Source organism: Abramis brama (assembly GCF_963993115.1).
Source record: "Abramis brama genome assembly, chromosome: 1".
Lineage (NCBI taxonomy): Eukaryota > Metazoa > Chordata > Actinopteri > Cypriniformes > Leuciscidae > Abramis > Abramis brama.
In genome coordinates, this window is record NC_139963.1 from 66,260,998 (window position 1) to 66,275,009 (window position 14,012).

The following is a 14,012-nucleotide window of genomic DNA, read 5'->3' on the forward strand; positions in this document are numbered from 1 at the left end:
GTCTGCCGATCCAGAGACTGTTCACGTCAGTCCTGCCGAGCCTACACTTCACGCCAGTCCAGCCGAGCCTGAGATTGAGAGCGTCATGCCCGCCGAGCCTGAGACTGAGAGCGTCATGCCCGCCGAGCCTGAGCCTGAGATTGAGAGCGTCATGCCCGCCGAGCCTGAGACTGAGAGCGTCATGCCCGCCGAGCCTGAGACTGAGAGCGTCATGCCCACCGAGCCAGAGCCAAAGCTCTCTTTGCCGCAGGTCCTGCCCAGCTCAGAGCTTCCTTCCCTGCTGGTCCTGTCCAGCCCAGAGCCCTCTTCATCGCTGGTCCTGTCCAGCTCAAAGCCCTCTTCGCCGCTGGTCCCGCCCAGCCAAAGACCTCTTTGCCTCTGGTCCTGTCCATCCCAGAGCCACCTTCGCCGCTGGTCCTGTCCAGCACAGAATCGCCTTTGCCGCGGGTTTCGTCCTGTCCCGAACCATCTTCAAAGCAGACTGCCTCCAATCCTGTGAACTTCCCCAAGAAGTTTTTTTGGGGGGGCAATAAGTCCTCTGGGGGGACCGTGGAGGTCCCGCCGACATGGTTCCCAGGGCCTTCTGGGACATCTGACCAGCCTGCTCCGCCGTGGCCGCCCGAAGGGTCTTCACCGCCGTGGCCGCCTGCACATCCTGCTCTGCCCTGGCCGCCTGCTCCGCCCTGGTCGCTGGCACGTCCTTATTGTGTCTTGTTCTTGTATGTTATGTGTTCCCCTGTCTTTTCATGTTTAGCTGTCTCCCGTTATGTTGATTAGTCTTCCCAGGTGTCTCTGATTAGCCACGTGTCATATGCCTGTCCTGTCTTGTGCTGCACATGGGTGTTTTGTTGTTTTGTGCCATGTGCTCTCCTGTCAATTGTATAGCCCCTCCCATCTCGTTACATGATAATCTTGATAAACCTTCCTCACTTGCTTTGTTCATTACCCTCTTTTGTTTGCTCCCTATTTAGTCTCCCTGTGTTTGCAGTCCTGTGCTGGTTCGTTGTCTATGTTTCCCTTGTGTTATGTTCCTGACTTATGCCTGCCTCATTTTCCCCCACGGGGAGTTTTTGTTTGTAGTTTTATTTTGTTTATTACTTAATAAATTCCTTACCTGCACTTGGATCCTCGCTTCACTTTTTGACCTTCCGTGACAGAACGAACCAGCCAAGATGAGGATTCAGTGGAAGGATTCACACCAGCCTCCTATTTCCTGCCCGCAATACAAGCGCATTGTAAGGTTCAGCACTTTAAGTTCCCTTCGTGTGAAGGGGACTGACGTGAGAGAGTTTGCCATGAAGTTCAGCGCTGCTGCAGAAGGACTGGGGCTTGTGAATTCTGTGAATTCCTTGGAGCGTTGTTGATTTGTTGTTGTTGTTGTTGATACTTTATTGATCCTTTGCAGGAAATTATATTGTCACAGCAGCTTTAACACTCAAGAAAAAAAAAAAAAAAAAAAAAAAAAAAAAAACACCACATTAAACAGAACAGATTACTTCTAACCAATCTACAGTTAAACAACAAATAATAATAATAATAATAATAAAAATAATAATACCTATATAGAATATTCAGTAACAGATGCATATTCAGTACAGAATATTCAGTAACAGAAATTAATATAGAATATTCAGTAACATGTGAATATTCATAACACATTAAACATTCTGATGGCCGCTGGTACAAAGGACTTCCTGGTACGTTCAGACTTGCACTTTGGTGCAATCAATCTATGACTATAAGCCATAGAGCCATAAGCCATAATCTATAAGCGTCACGGTAATCCTCCTGCTAAGGAGGTTCCAGTCTCCCTGGAGGTGCCCGTAGTGGCTGCAGTTCCCCTGGAAGGGGCAGTTGTTGCTGCATCTCCAGAGACGGTCAGTCTTACGTCGCCTCACCCTCGCAAGCGCAGGAGGAGGAAGGCTCCTGTTGCTTCCCCTAATTGGGTGGTCCAGGAGAACCTGACTTCAGCAGTCCCAAGCCTGGTGGTACGGGAGGACCCGATTTCGGTGGTCCCAAGCCCGGTGGTCCGGGAGGAACCGACTTCGGCGTTCCCAAGTCTGGTGGTCCTGGAAGACCCGACTTCGGGGGTCTCAAGTCCGGTGGTCCCGAATCCGGTGGTCCCAGTTCCGGTGGTCCCAGTTCCTGTGGTCCCAGTTCCGGTGGTCCCGAAACGGAGGAGGAGAAGGAAGACTCCCTCCGTGACTGTTCTGGTGGACCATGTTCCGGTGGACCTTGTTCCGGTGGACCCGAGTCCGGTGGTCCCAGTACCAGTGGCTCCTAACCCAGAGACCGTCTCCGGACAAGATGGCCACCGCTGAGCCGGTGTCTGTTCCTGAGCCGGTGTCTGTTCTTGAGCCATGGCCGACCTGAAGGGTCGTCTCCTCCTTGACCGCCCGAGGGAAAGTCTCCGCCCTGGCCGCCCGAACTCTATGGTCCGCCCTGGCCTCCCGAACCCTGTGGGCTGCTCTGGCGTCCCAAATGTTTTGTTTCCCCCGTCCCGCCCTGGTCTGTCCCTCCCGTCCCGCCCTGGTCTGTCCCTCCCATCCCGCCCTGGTCTTATGGAGCGACTGGTAGCCGCTCCGTAGGGAGGGGGTAATGTCACATGCCTGTCCTGTCTTGTGCTGCACATGGATGTTTTGTTGTTTTGTGCCATGTGCTCTCCTGTCAATTGTATAGCCCCTCCCATCTCGTTACCTGATAATCTTGATAAACCTTCCTCACCTGCTTTGTTCATTACCCTCTTTTGTTTGCTCCCTATTTAGTCTCCCTGTGTTTGCAGTCCTGTGCTGGTTCGTTGTCTATGTTTCCCTTGTGTTATGTTCCTGACTTATGCCTGCCTCGTTTTCCCCCACGGGGAGTTTTTGTTTGTAGTTTTATTTTGTTTATTACTTAATAAATTCCTTACCTGCACTTGGATCCTCGCTTCACTTTTTGACCTTCCGTGACACCACGCCCCCTTGTTATCTTGTTTAGCTTGTTTGCCTTTGTATTTAAGCCCTGTGTCTAGTTCAGTCTTTGTGAGTTCTTGATGTTGTTACGTTCATGTTGTCTGTTCTGTCCCAGAGTCTTTGTCTTAATTCAAGTTTATTTAATAAAACACTGCTGCATTTGGATCCTGCTTCCTGCTTCCTGCCTCTGCATCATAACACTGACATTTTATTTTGTGGGTATTTAATAAATTAAAGTTTTTTTATTATTATTATTATTATTAAGAAACAGGACTTGTTCAACAGTGTGAGGGCTAAGTCTATTTCTTTTTTTATTTACTACTACCGAAGGGCATGAAACTCGAAACCTGCTCAAGGGGTTCACGCTATTTCTGAATCTGAACACGAAGCAGTCACGTGACTGTGTGTGGAAACAAAGCTTTGGACGTCACAGATCACGTGGTTATAGCAAAACGAATCAAGCTCCGATACAGTGGTTCAGTGTGAGATGGTTTTTTTTTTTTTTACAAGCTTCGAAGCCTCGGTGCCGAACGTCACATCACTACTCCTAAGTGAAGTTTGGATAGTACTATCTTTTAAGTGATCCCTGTTTGTCTTGTTTGTAGGCTGTTTCCCCCACGCTTGTGTGTGGGTGCTGTATATTGAGTGAGAGGTAGGTCAGAATGATTTTCATTTAGTTTGAAATTTGTGAATTGCTTTTAACAATTTGTAGGGATTTGTTTTAGGCTGGTTTGATCTCCCTGATGGTCGTGGGGCTGGTGGACGTGTGTTAGTGACCATTGAAAATGGCGATGTGGTGCTGTTCAACCCGTTAGAGCAACCCGGTAGGGTTGTATGTGTTTTTGGAGTGATGTAGCTGGGGGAGTGGCAATATTTATTTGTGTAGTTTATTATGTTTATGTGATGTTATATTTATCTGATGTAACATTTGTTTATTTTGTTTTCTTCAGTATTTTCAGTTTACTTGCCACTGCTGTCTTTCCTCCCCCTTTTTTCCCTTTTTGGGATATGTAACGTTTTTTCTTTCTTTTGGTTTTGTTGGTTAAGGTCTGTTTATTATTTTCATATTTAATATTGTGACGCGTCTGGTAAGGCTAGGTATTGCTGCTGTTATTAGTCTACATAGGGGCTGCTTAAACTATAATGGTCAGTTTCCTGAGCATTCTTTTATTCTGAGAACCAACTAATTTGTTGTATTCTTGTTTTGTTGTTTTAGCGGATCACTGAGGGGTGCTCTGCACTGAGGAAGGCGGATGTGGTCTCTTTGGTGGATACCCTCCGTTGGTGCTGCATGTACACTGTGGTGTGCACATCTTTTCTCTCTCTGTGTGTGTGCGTGTGGTGTGTGTTTGTCTCCTCTTTTTTTTGTTTTGGCATGTTTTCTGGTGAATTTTACAGGGGAAATAGAGTGGGCTCACGCCAGTGGCTGGTCAGTCCTCCTTGAGTGTCGGCTAGTTTTTTGGGGGTTTGTTTTGTTTCTTGTAGTTGGTGTTCTCTCTTTTAAGATTACAGCTCAATGTGTGATTACCCAGATGAAGAATTAAGACTTATAATTGGGTGTCATTTTCTGTATGTCTGTTAATAAATTGTAACTTTTGTTATATCTGAGAAATGCAATTACGTGGAAGTTCGGTCTGAGTGTCGCTTCCGGATAAAAGGGGTTTGAAACTCGCGCCTCCTTGTGGGTGTTGCAGGAGTAGTAGAAGCAGTTGTAGAGTCAGAGAGTCAGAGTTAGAGAGTTGTGTCATCGTCATTATTGTGTCATATATGCGTTAGGGCTGTATATTATTACATTGTATCAGGTTAGATTAGTTATAGTATATTGTTATTATTAATTACAGTAGATATCTTATAGTATTATATTAATTAGATAAGATTATTTGGATTGCTTTGGATTTTTGGATCTGGACTGGACTGCTTTTTGACTTGGATTGCCCTTTTGGATTTGTTTCCTTTTGTGACCTTTTTCCTTGTAATGGAGCCAGCAAGAAAGAGGAGATCCTGCCCTGTCTGGGAGCATTTTGAAATGGTTGCTCACAATAAGGTATGTGTATTATTATTATTATTATTATTATTATTATTATTTCTGTCTTGATATTAACATAATCCTCACTATATGGCTGTATTATGTTTCATGTCTATTCATTTATGTTTCAAGGTGAAATGCTTGCTGTGCCTGAAGGAGCTGACATACAGCAATAACACCTCCTCCATGCTCAGGCATTATCGAGCACTGCATGAGCAAGCACACACTACTAACAATCCACACAGGAGTCAAAGTAATAATAATAAAAAATAATAAAAAAAACCCCATTATTTAATTCATATTTTAGGCTCCTACAATACACCTGCATTTTATTTTATTATAGATTCCAAAAAAGAAATGGTGAATGAGTCTCACTTTTGTTGTTCATACTGTCCCTATCCAAACAATTTATGAATAATTAATGAACTGTGTGTGACATTTGTCTCTGCACAAGAAAATTCAGACATATTTTATTTTACACCCAGGCAATGGACAAATGTCTGCTCAGGTCATTGGTTCAGTATTGATTCATTTGTCTGCTGTTTCTTTGCACAGTCGCTAGGTGTCACTAGTGAGCAATGCTGAATGAAGCTTCGAGTAATGACCCTTTGAGTGAACCAATGGGCTGCGAGGTCTCAGTGGTTCAGGAAGCCTCATTTCGCCATCACTAGGGAAGTGTCTCTTTATAGTGTGAGTCGGTGATGATGTGCAGGAGCGGTGAATCAGACTTCCGGGGAGAGGGAACGAGTGAGCGGAGCGAGCGGATCTGGTGACTCCGTGACACACTTATTACTGACCAGATTTACTTTATTTCTGGACTCATAGAAACACTGAGCAGTGTTCATTTAACACTGGTAAATTTGCTGTGTAGAGTTTTATTGCACCTGTGTATAATGACAATAAAGACTATTCTACTCTACTCATTTATGTCCTACTTTATTCTGCTCTATTCTACTCTTTTATATAATACTTTATTCTGCTCTATTCTTTACGGATGTATGAAACATTCACAATAAGATGAATATCATTAATTTAGAAACATGAATTTTCATTTAATGCTAACTTTAAGCATCATTAGTAGAGATATGTGCAGTATGATATATAAAAATAATAATTTAAGCATACAAGGCATTGAATACGATACCGATTTTATTAAAGTCATGCTTAAAACAAAAACGAAAGTATATGATAATCATGCAATTATTATTCAGTTTTTTTAGACAGGGACAAATACAAATAATATAGATAAGCTTAACAGTCATCCGATGTATGTATCATAGTGTTTTTAGCTAAAGCTAACTCACGACACTTGTCCCTAGTAGGGCTTTTTGATAAAAAAAAAATACAGTTTAACAATATATATAAAAAAAAATGAAATACAATGTAAGGGAATAAAAAAGGACAAAAAATATACAGAGAAGGCATAGTGTAAAGACTAAATATGAGAACAGTATTGTTCCTGAATTAACCATGATTTGGTGTTTTTTTGAAGGTGGCTAATGTCAGGATAAATTTCAAGTGGTCTGGCAAAGAATTCCATAATTTTGCTCCTTTTACTGAAAGGCAGCCTGGGCAAATGATGTTCTTCGAAAAGGAATACTACAATTGCCTTTTGACGCTGATCGGGTGGTGGGTCTGGTACTTTGCTGTCTTGTTATTAGTTTGCAAAGCGGTAGTGGAGCAGCGTCATTTAAGCATTTGAAGACCAGTTTAACCAGATGCAGGGAGATAAAATTAGCAAAACTTAAAATCTTATATTTACTTTGAATTTGGCAGTGATGGTACCTTATTGCCTTCTTGTCCAGAACTTTCAAGGCTCGGTTGTAAAGACACTCTATGGTTTTGACTGATGACTGATGAGCTTGGAACCATGTGGTTAAGCCATAAGATATATGTGAGATAATCATAGAATTAAAAAAAAATAAAAGCACAGTCAAAAGTCAGGCAGTTTCTTATCATCATAAAACAGCTCAAGTTGGCCTTAATGGTTTTACAGATTTTCTTGATATGACTTTTAAAATTCAACTGATAGTCTATAATTATTCCAAGATACTTCACTTCAGGTACTTGTTCAATAAGTTCCCCATGATGTTTAAAGTTAAACAAGATGAGGCCAGCCATGATAATATATTTTTTCTAAGTTAGCATTTAGTTTGTCAGCCACAGAAATACAATACTATAGTAAGGCACCCGATATGATACCTTGAATCATCTTCTTTTGACTGAAAGTACTGCCAAACAACACTTTTTCTGCTCACGATCGAGTTTCACTTTCACTTTCTCACAGCGACTGCATTCGAACAGTCCACATACGTAATCAACGGCAGCGTGACATCGACCAGCGCAGCGCGCGTAGTGAAGTCTAGGGTTCGGTTCGGTGGAAAAGAAATTCTAAGGTTCGACAGAAACCGAACCCCATCAAAAAAGCCCAATATTCGGCCGAATCCGAATCCTGGATTCGGTGCATCCCTAGTCAAATCAAACCCAAACAGACATTAGGCCTACCGATGTTTTAAACCTCATGTTATTAAGTTACAATGCTTATATCATTTTACCATGGCTTGGAAGATTTTTTTTTTCTTGTTTTAAGTATACAAGGCATTGAATTAGATACCTTTTTTTTAAATTATTATTAAAGTCATGCTTAAAAAAAAAATGAAAGTATATGATAATCATGCAATACTATAGTAAGGCACCTGGTAGCCTGGCTGTACTATGGTAAAGTGTACCTGGCCCGGGTGGCGTTGATGTGTCCTGTGCTTCTGCTGCTGATGATGAGCTGCTGGACTGAGATCAGAGCCAGACCCCACATCAGACTCAGGAACCCGAGCAGCAGAACCACAGCGCAACTCTCGCGCAGAAACTCTCTCTTCACTGCCGGCTTGTGTTCGCGGCTCCGGGGGCCGTTCAGCGCGGCCTCCTCATCGCCACCGTCCGGCTCCTGGGTCTGGTTCTCCTGGGTCTGGTTCTGGTTCTGCTGGGCTCTGGTTCTGCGGACAGTAGAGACTCTCTCGCTCATCTGCATAATGTCTGGATTGCTCATTAGATCTCACTAAGATCTGCTCTGTTCAGAAACAAACGGATCATAAATCCTTCTTGAAAGCTCTTTTCTTCGTTCTCCACTGATCGCTGATTCTTTATTTCTTTTGTCTGGACACAAAGAGTCAATTTGACAGAAAAGAGGAATAACGAGTGTTTTCCTGTTTACTGTAGTAAGAGGGTGGAGTTAATGATCACTCCCACAAGTGATCATTACAGTAATTCCACGCTCACTATAAGCATTTCTTCAGGTTACACTTTAAACACACTTCTAGAAGTAACGTGGGGTTAGTTGTAACACACTTGTTTTAAATACTTTAGAAGACACTCGCCGGGTTTGCTCAGGCGGGGCATGTTGTTACAATGAGCCTCTATTAGAACTATGATATCCTATTCTATACTTTTATGAATTCTATTGAGAAAACATGACAAAAAGGTGAAGTCAGTGATTAGAAATTATTAATTATTATTATGTGTTTTAACTATGTTGAGCTGTGTTTTCTGGTGTGTTCATTGTCGAACTCATAAATCGTCTCGGTTACTGTTGTAACCCTCGTTCCCTGAAGGAGGGAACGGGAGACGTAACGTCGACGTGACGACGTAATTGGGATCACTTCAGGGAGCCCTATCAACTTCGAGTGTCTACAGAACGAGCCAATGAACGTTGGCGTGCGTGAATCGCGTCACGCGCCCCGCCCCGCCGCGTGGGTATAAACAGGAAGCGGGCGCACGCACACATTGTTTTTCGCTGAGGAGCCGAGATTTGTGACGGCCATGCAGCGATGGTCAGCAACGGTGGCGACGGGACGTTACGTCTCCCGTTCCCTCCTTCAGGGAACGAGGGTTACAACAGTAACCGAGACGTTCCCTTTCAGTCGCTCACGTTCGGCGTAACGTCGACGTGACGACGTAATTGGGATCCCATGGAAAACGCCACGGTTGCTGCCACATCCAGCGCCCTACGCAAGACTCTCAAACCCCCAACTGTTGGGGCGGAAGACCTGCGTAGAGGGAGTTCAACTGCTGTTCCATTATACCCCACACAGCGGAACTCTTGGATAACACTGGGAAAGCGGGACAGAGAAAAGCCAGGGCTGGGTCTGCCTCCTCCGAAGGCAGCGCTTGCAGGTTCACTACTTGGTCCCGGAAGGGAGTGGTAGGAACCTTGGGCACGTATCCGGGCCGGGGTCTCAGGATGACGTGAGAGTTATCCGGGCCGAATTCTAGGCACGATTCGTCGACCGAAAATGCATGCAGGTCCCCTACCCTCTTGATAGAGGCCAATGCAACCAGGAGTACTGTCTTACAGGACATAATTTTTAACTCAGCTGATTGCAGAGGCTCAAAGGGTGGTCTCTGAAGTGCCGAAAGGACCAGAGACAAATCCCAAGAGGGTATAGAGAGTGGGCGAGGAGGATTCAGTCTCCTCGCTCCCCTCAGGAACCTGACGATCAGGTCATGCTTTCCCAAAGACTTACCATCAACAGCATCGTGATGTGCAGCAATAGCGGCAACATACACTTTAAGGGTGGAGGGAGACAGCCTTCGCTCCAGCCCTTCTTGCAGGAAGGAGCACTAGTTCCGGGAACCAGGTCCGGTTGGGCCAATACGGCGCAACTAACAAGACCTGCTCCTCGTCCTCCCTGACTTTGCACAAGGTCTGTGCAAGAAGGCTCACTGGGGGAAACGCATACTTGCGTAGGCCCCGGGGCCAGCTGTGTGCCAGAGCATCCGTGCCGAGGGTCCCCTCGGTCAGAGAATAGAACAACTGGCAATGAGACGTGTCCGGGGCGGCAAACAGATCTACCTGTGCGGTCCCGAAGCGCCTGAAAATCAGCTGGACCACCTTGGGGATGGAGTCGCCATTCTCCCGGTAGCACCTGCTGCCGTGAGAGCTCGTCGGCTGCACGGTTGAGCAGGCCCGGAATGTAAACGGCACGAAGCGACCTCAGATGCTTCTGACTCCAGAGGAGGAGATGGCGGGTGAGTTGTGACATGCGGCGGGAACGTAGACCACCTTGGCGGTTGATGTACGCAACGGTCGCAGTGCTGTCCGTACGGACCAGTACGTGCTTACCTAGAAGCAGCGTTTTGAAACGGCTCAGTGCAAGACGTACTGCTAACAACTCGAGGCAGTTGATGTGCCAATGCAGTTGAGGCCCCGTCCACAGACCTGAAGCTGCATGCCCGTTGTACGTGGCCCCCCAGCCGGTGGTAGAGGCATCCGTGGAGACCACAGAGTGCCTGGACACTTGTTCCAGGGGAACACCTGCCCGCAGGAACGAAGGGTCCGACCACAAGCTGAGAGTTTGGTGACAGTGCGGAGTCACTTGGACCCGGCACGAGCCGCTCTGCCACGCCCATCTCGGGACTCGATCGTGGAGCCAGTGTTGGAGCGGCCTCATATGAAGCAATCCGAGCGGCGTAACCGCGGCTGCAGATGCCATATGCCCCAGGAGCCTCTGAAACAGTTTCAGTGGTGCCGCTGTTCTGCGTCTGAGCGTGCTCACGCAGTTCAACACTGACTGGACATGGGCCTCTGTGAGGCGCGCTGTCATGCTGATCGAGTCCAACTCCATACCGAGAAAAGAGATCCTCTGCCCGGGGGTGAGTTTGCTATTTTCCCAGTTGACCCGAAGCCCTAGGTGGCTGAGGTGACTGAGCACCATGTCCCTGTGTTCGCACAACTGCTCTCTCGACTGGGCCAGAATAAGACAGTCGTCGAGGTAGTTGAGGATGCGAACACCACGCTCGCACATGGGAGCAATGGCCGCCTCCGCGACTTTCGTGAAGACGCGGGGCGACAGGGCCAGCCCGAAGGGTAAGACCTTGTACTGATATGCCCGTCCCTCGAACACAAAGCGGAGAAACGGTCTGTGTCGAGGGAGAATCGAGACATGAAAGTACGCGTCCTTCAGGTCGATCGCTGCAAACCAATCTTGGGGACGGATGCATTTGAAAATGCGTTTCTGCGTAAGCATCTTGAACGGTAGCCTGTGAAGGGACCGGTTCAGGACGCGCAGGTCCAAGATTGGTCGTAACCCACCACCTTTCTTGGGTACAATGAAGTACGGGCTGTAGAAGCCGGTCTTCATATCGGCTGGAGGGACCGGCTCGATCGCGTCCTTCGCCAGTAGGACTGCGATCTCCGCCCTGAGCACGGGGGCATTGTCCGCCAGAACACGGGTGAACAGGATGCCCTTGAAAGCAGGGGGGCGCCGGGCGAACTGAATCGCATAGCCGAGTCTGATGGTACGGATGAGCCAGCGAGACGGGCTGGGAAGCGTTAACCAGGCTCCCAGAGACCGAGCAAGCGGGACCAAGGGCACCACAGACGTACCCGGGGTGGGGCAGCGCGGCGGAATGCAGGGACCCGACTCGGACGGCACAGCGGCCCGAAGTGGGGTCTGAGTGTGTGGTGCAACACATACCTGCTTCCGTCGAAGGGCAGAGCGGTTGTGCGGAGGCGTCAGAGCGTCCAGGACACAGCCACTGCTGCCTGCTGGCGATGAAAGAGGGGTTGGGGAGTGACAAGGCATGGCGGCGTCGTCGACTGCCAAGCGCGCCCTCTTGGGGCCCAGAGGTTTCAGAAATTGCTCTTTTTTTTAAAATGTGGGTACCCGTGGGTCAGTGGCGGAACAAAAAGAAAAGGAAACAAAAGATTCTCCGCCCGGCCCTCCACCGGGGGAAGGAGTGGCGCCTTCGCCATCTCCTGAAGAGCAACTTGATCCACCTCCGGGCCGCCCGTCTCAGGGTCGTTTGCACCGTCGCTTGCCTCCTGGTTTGGGAGCGGCCTGGACGGGCGGGGTCGGCTTCCTACGGCTTGCTCCGCGCTGAGGCCTGGATGGTTGCTGCTGCTGCTGGGGCTTAGCGGGAGCGGAGGACGCCGCAGAAGGCCGACCTCGGCGACGAGTAGACGGAGGGTCTGCGGCCGGCGGACGGGTGGGAGCAGCAGCGGTCCGCCGGGGCAGGATGTGCCGGATGGCCTCCGTCTGCTTCTGTGCGGCCGAGAACTGTTGGGCAAAGCTCTCGACCGCGTCGCCGAACAACCCAACCTGGGAAAGAGGGGCATCCAGGAACCGATATTTATCGGTGTCCCTCATATCCGCCAGGTTGAGCCAAAGGTGGCGCTCCTGGACCACCAAGGTGGACATCGCCTGACCAACTGAACGTGCGGTTTCCTTCGTCGCCCGGAGGGCGAGGTCGGTTGCCACACGGAGCTCCCGGAGGAGCTCTGGGTCAGAACCACCCTCGTTCATGTCCATGAGCGCCTGGGCCTGGTGGACCTGCAAGAGCGCCATGGCATGGAGGGCGGAAGCAGCCTGTCCACAGGCCTTGTAAGCCTTCGCCGTTAGACCGGACGAAAACTTACAGGCCTTGGACGGGAGGCGTGGATTACCCCGCCAAGAGGAAGCGGACGCCGGACACAGCTGCATCGCGACGGCCCGCTCCACTGGGGGGATATCCACATACCCCTTAGCTGCCCCGGCGTCGAGGGTGGCGAGGGGTGAGGAGCCACTAGAACGGCTTCGGGCACTATACGGTGCCTTCCACGTCCTAGAAAGCTCCTCATGCACTTCCGGAAAGAAAGGTACCGGGGCGGCGCACTGAGAACCAGCACGGCCCGCCCCGAGAAACCAATCGTCCAACCGAGAAGGTTCGGGACGTGGTGGAGGATTCCACGCAAGCCCGACCTTCTCAGCGGCCCGGGAAAGCATAGCAGTCCATTCTGGATCTGGCTCGGACAACGCTACACGCCCCGAGGGGGGCAACGCAGCCGAGTCGTCATTTCCAGAGGACAGCTCCCCCTCCGATGCTGCGATCGACATCTGGTCATCAGCCGGAGCCCCAAAGGAAACGGTTGGTCGTTCCGGAGAAGGACCAAGACGTCCACTAAGGGGCCCCAGTGGCGACAGCACTTGTGAGGCGTGAGGGGCCCGCAGAGGATGACTCGACGGGGAAGCCCTCACGGTAATCCTCAGATCACCCTGGTCATGCGCCGAAGTAGGTCTATTCTGCGGGGCAGAATAGACACTAGATCGGGGCATAGGCGAGGGGACTGCACCTCCCTTGAGGTAAGCGAGTCTCGATCTAAGCGCTGCGATAGTCATGTTCCCGCAGTGGGAACATGAACTATCCACAAAAGCTGCCTCAGCGTGTTGAATGCCCAAACACGAGAGGCAACTGCTGTGGCCATCTGCTGGGGCCAGGGAACGACGCATTCCAGAAACGCACAAGCGGAATGACATCTTGAAAAAGACGCAGGGTCACGCTTGTGTTGCTCTTTTAGTGAAAATAAAAAAAGGATTTGGAAAAACTCTCTTTTGTGTTGAGGCACCCAGGGGTAGCCGCAGTGTGAATGCACACACAGGGGAAACGCCCACCGAACCGACACACACACACACAAAACACAAACACAATGATGTGAAAACAGCAGTTGAGAGCTGCAATGCTCGCGGCCACCGCTGATCGCGCCGTCACACCAACACAGGAACAGAGAGATGATCCTCTTTTTGAAGTCTTCAAAGGCTGATTCTGATAGACAAAAAGTCTCATAGAAACTCGGCTCCGAAGTGAAAGACAATGTGTGCGTGCGCCCGCTTCCTGTTTATACCCGCGCGGCGGGGCGGGGCGCGTGACGCGATTCACGCACGCCAACGTTCATTGGCTCGTTCTGTAGACACTCGAAGTTGATAGGGCTCCCTGAAGTGATCCCAATTACGTCGTCACGTCGACGTTATGTCGAACGTGAGCGACTGAAAGGGAACATTTTTTTTTAATTTTTTTTTTAAATGCCATTATTTTATATGAAAGTGAAAGTGAATAATTGTATTTTATTGAGAAAATATTTTAGTTTGTCTTGTATATTTTTTTTGATTAGATCAGATAGCATTTTAATCTGTAATATGGTCATGTTATAATGTACTCCACCTATGGGGCATGTTGTCACATTTCATTTCCATTCTTTCAGAGTAAATCAAGTAAAAAATATACAC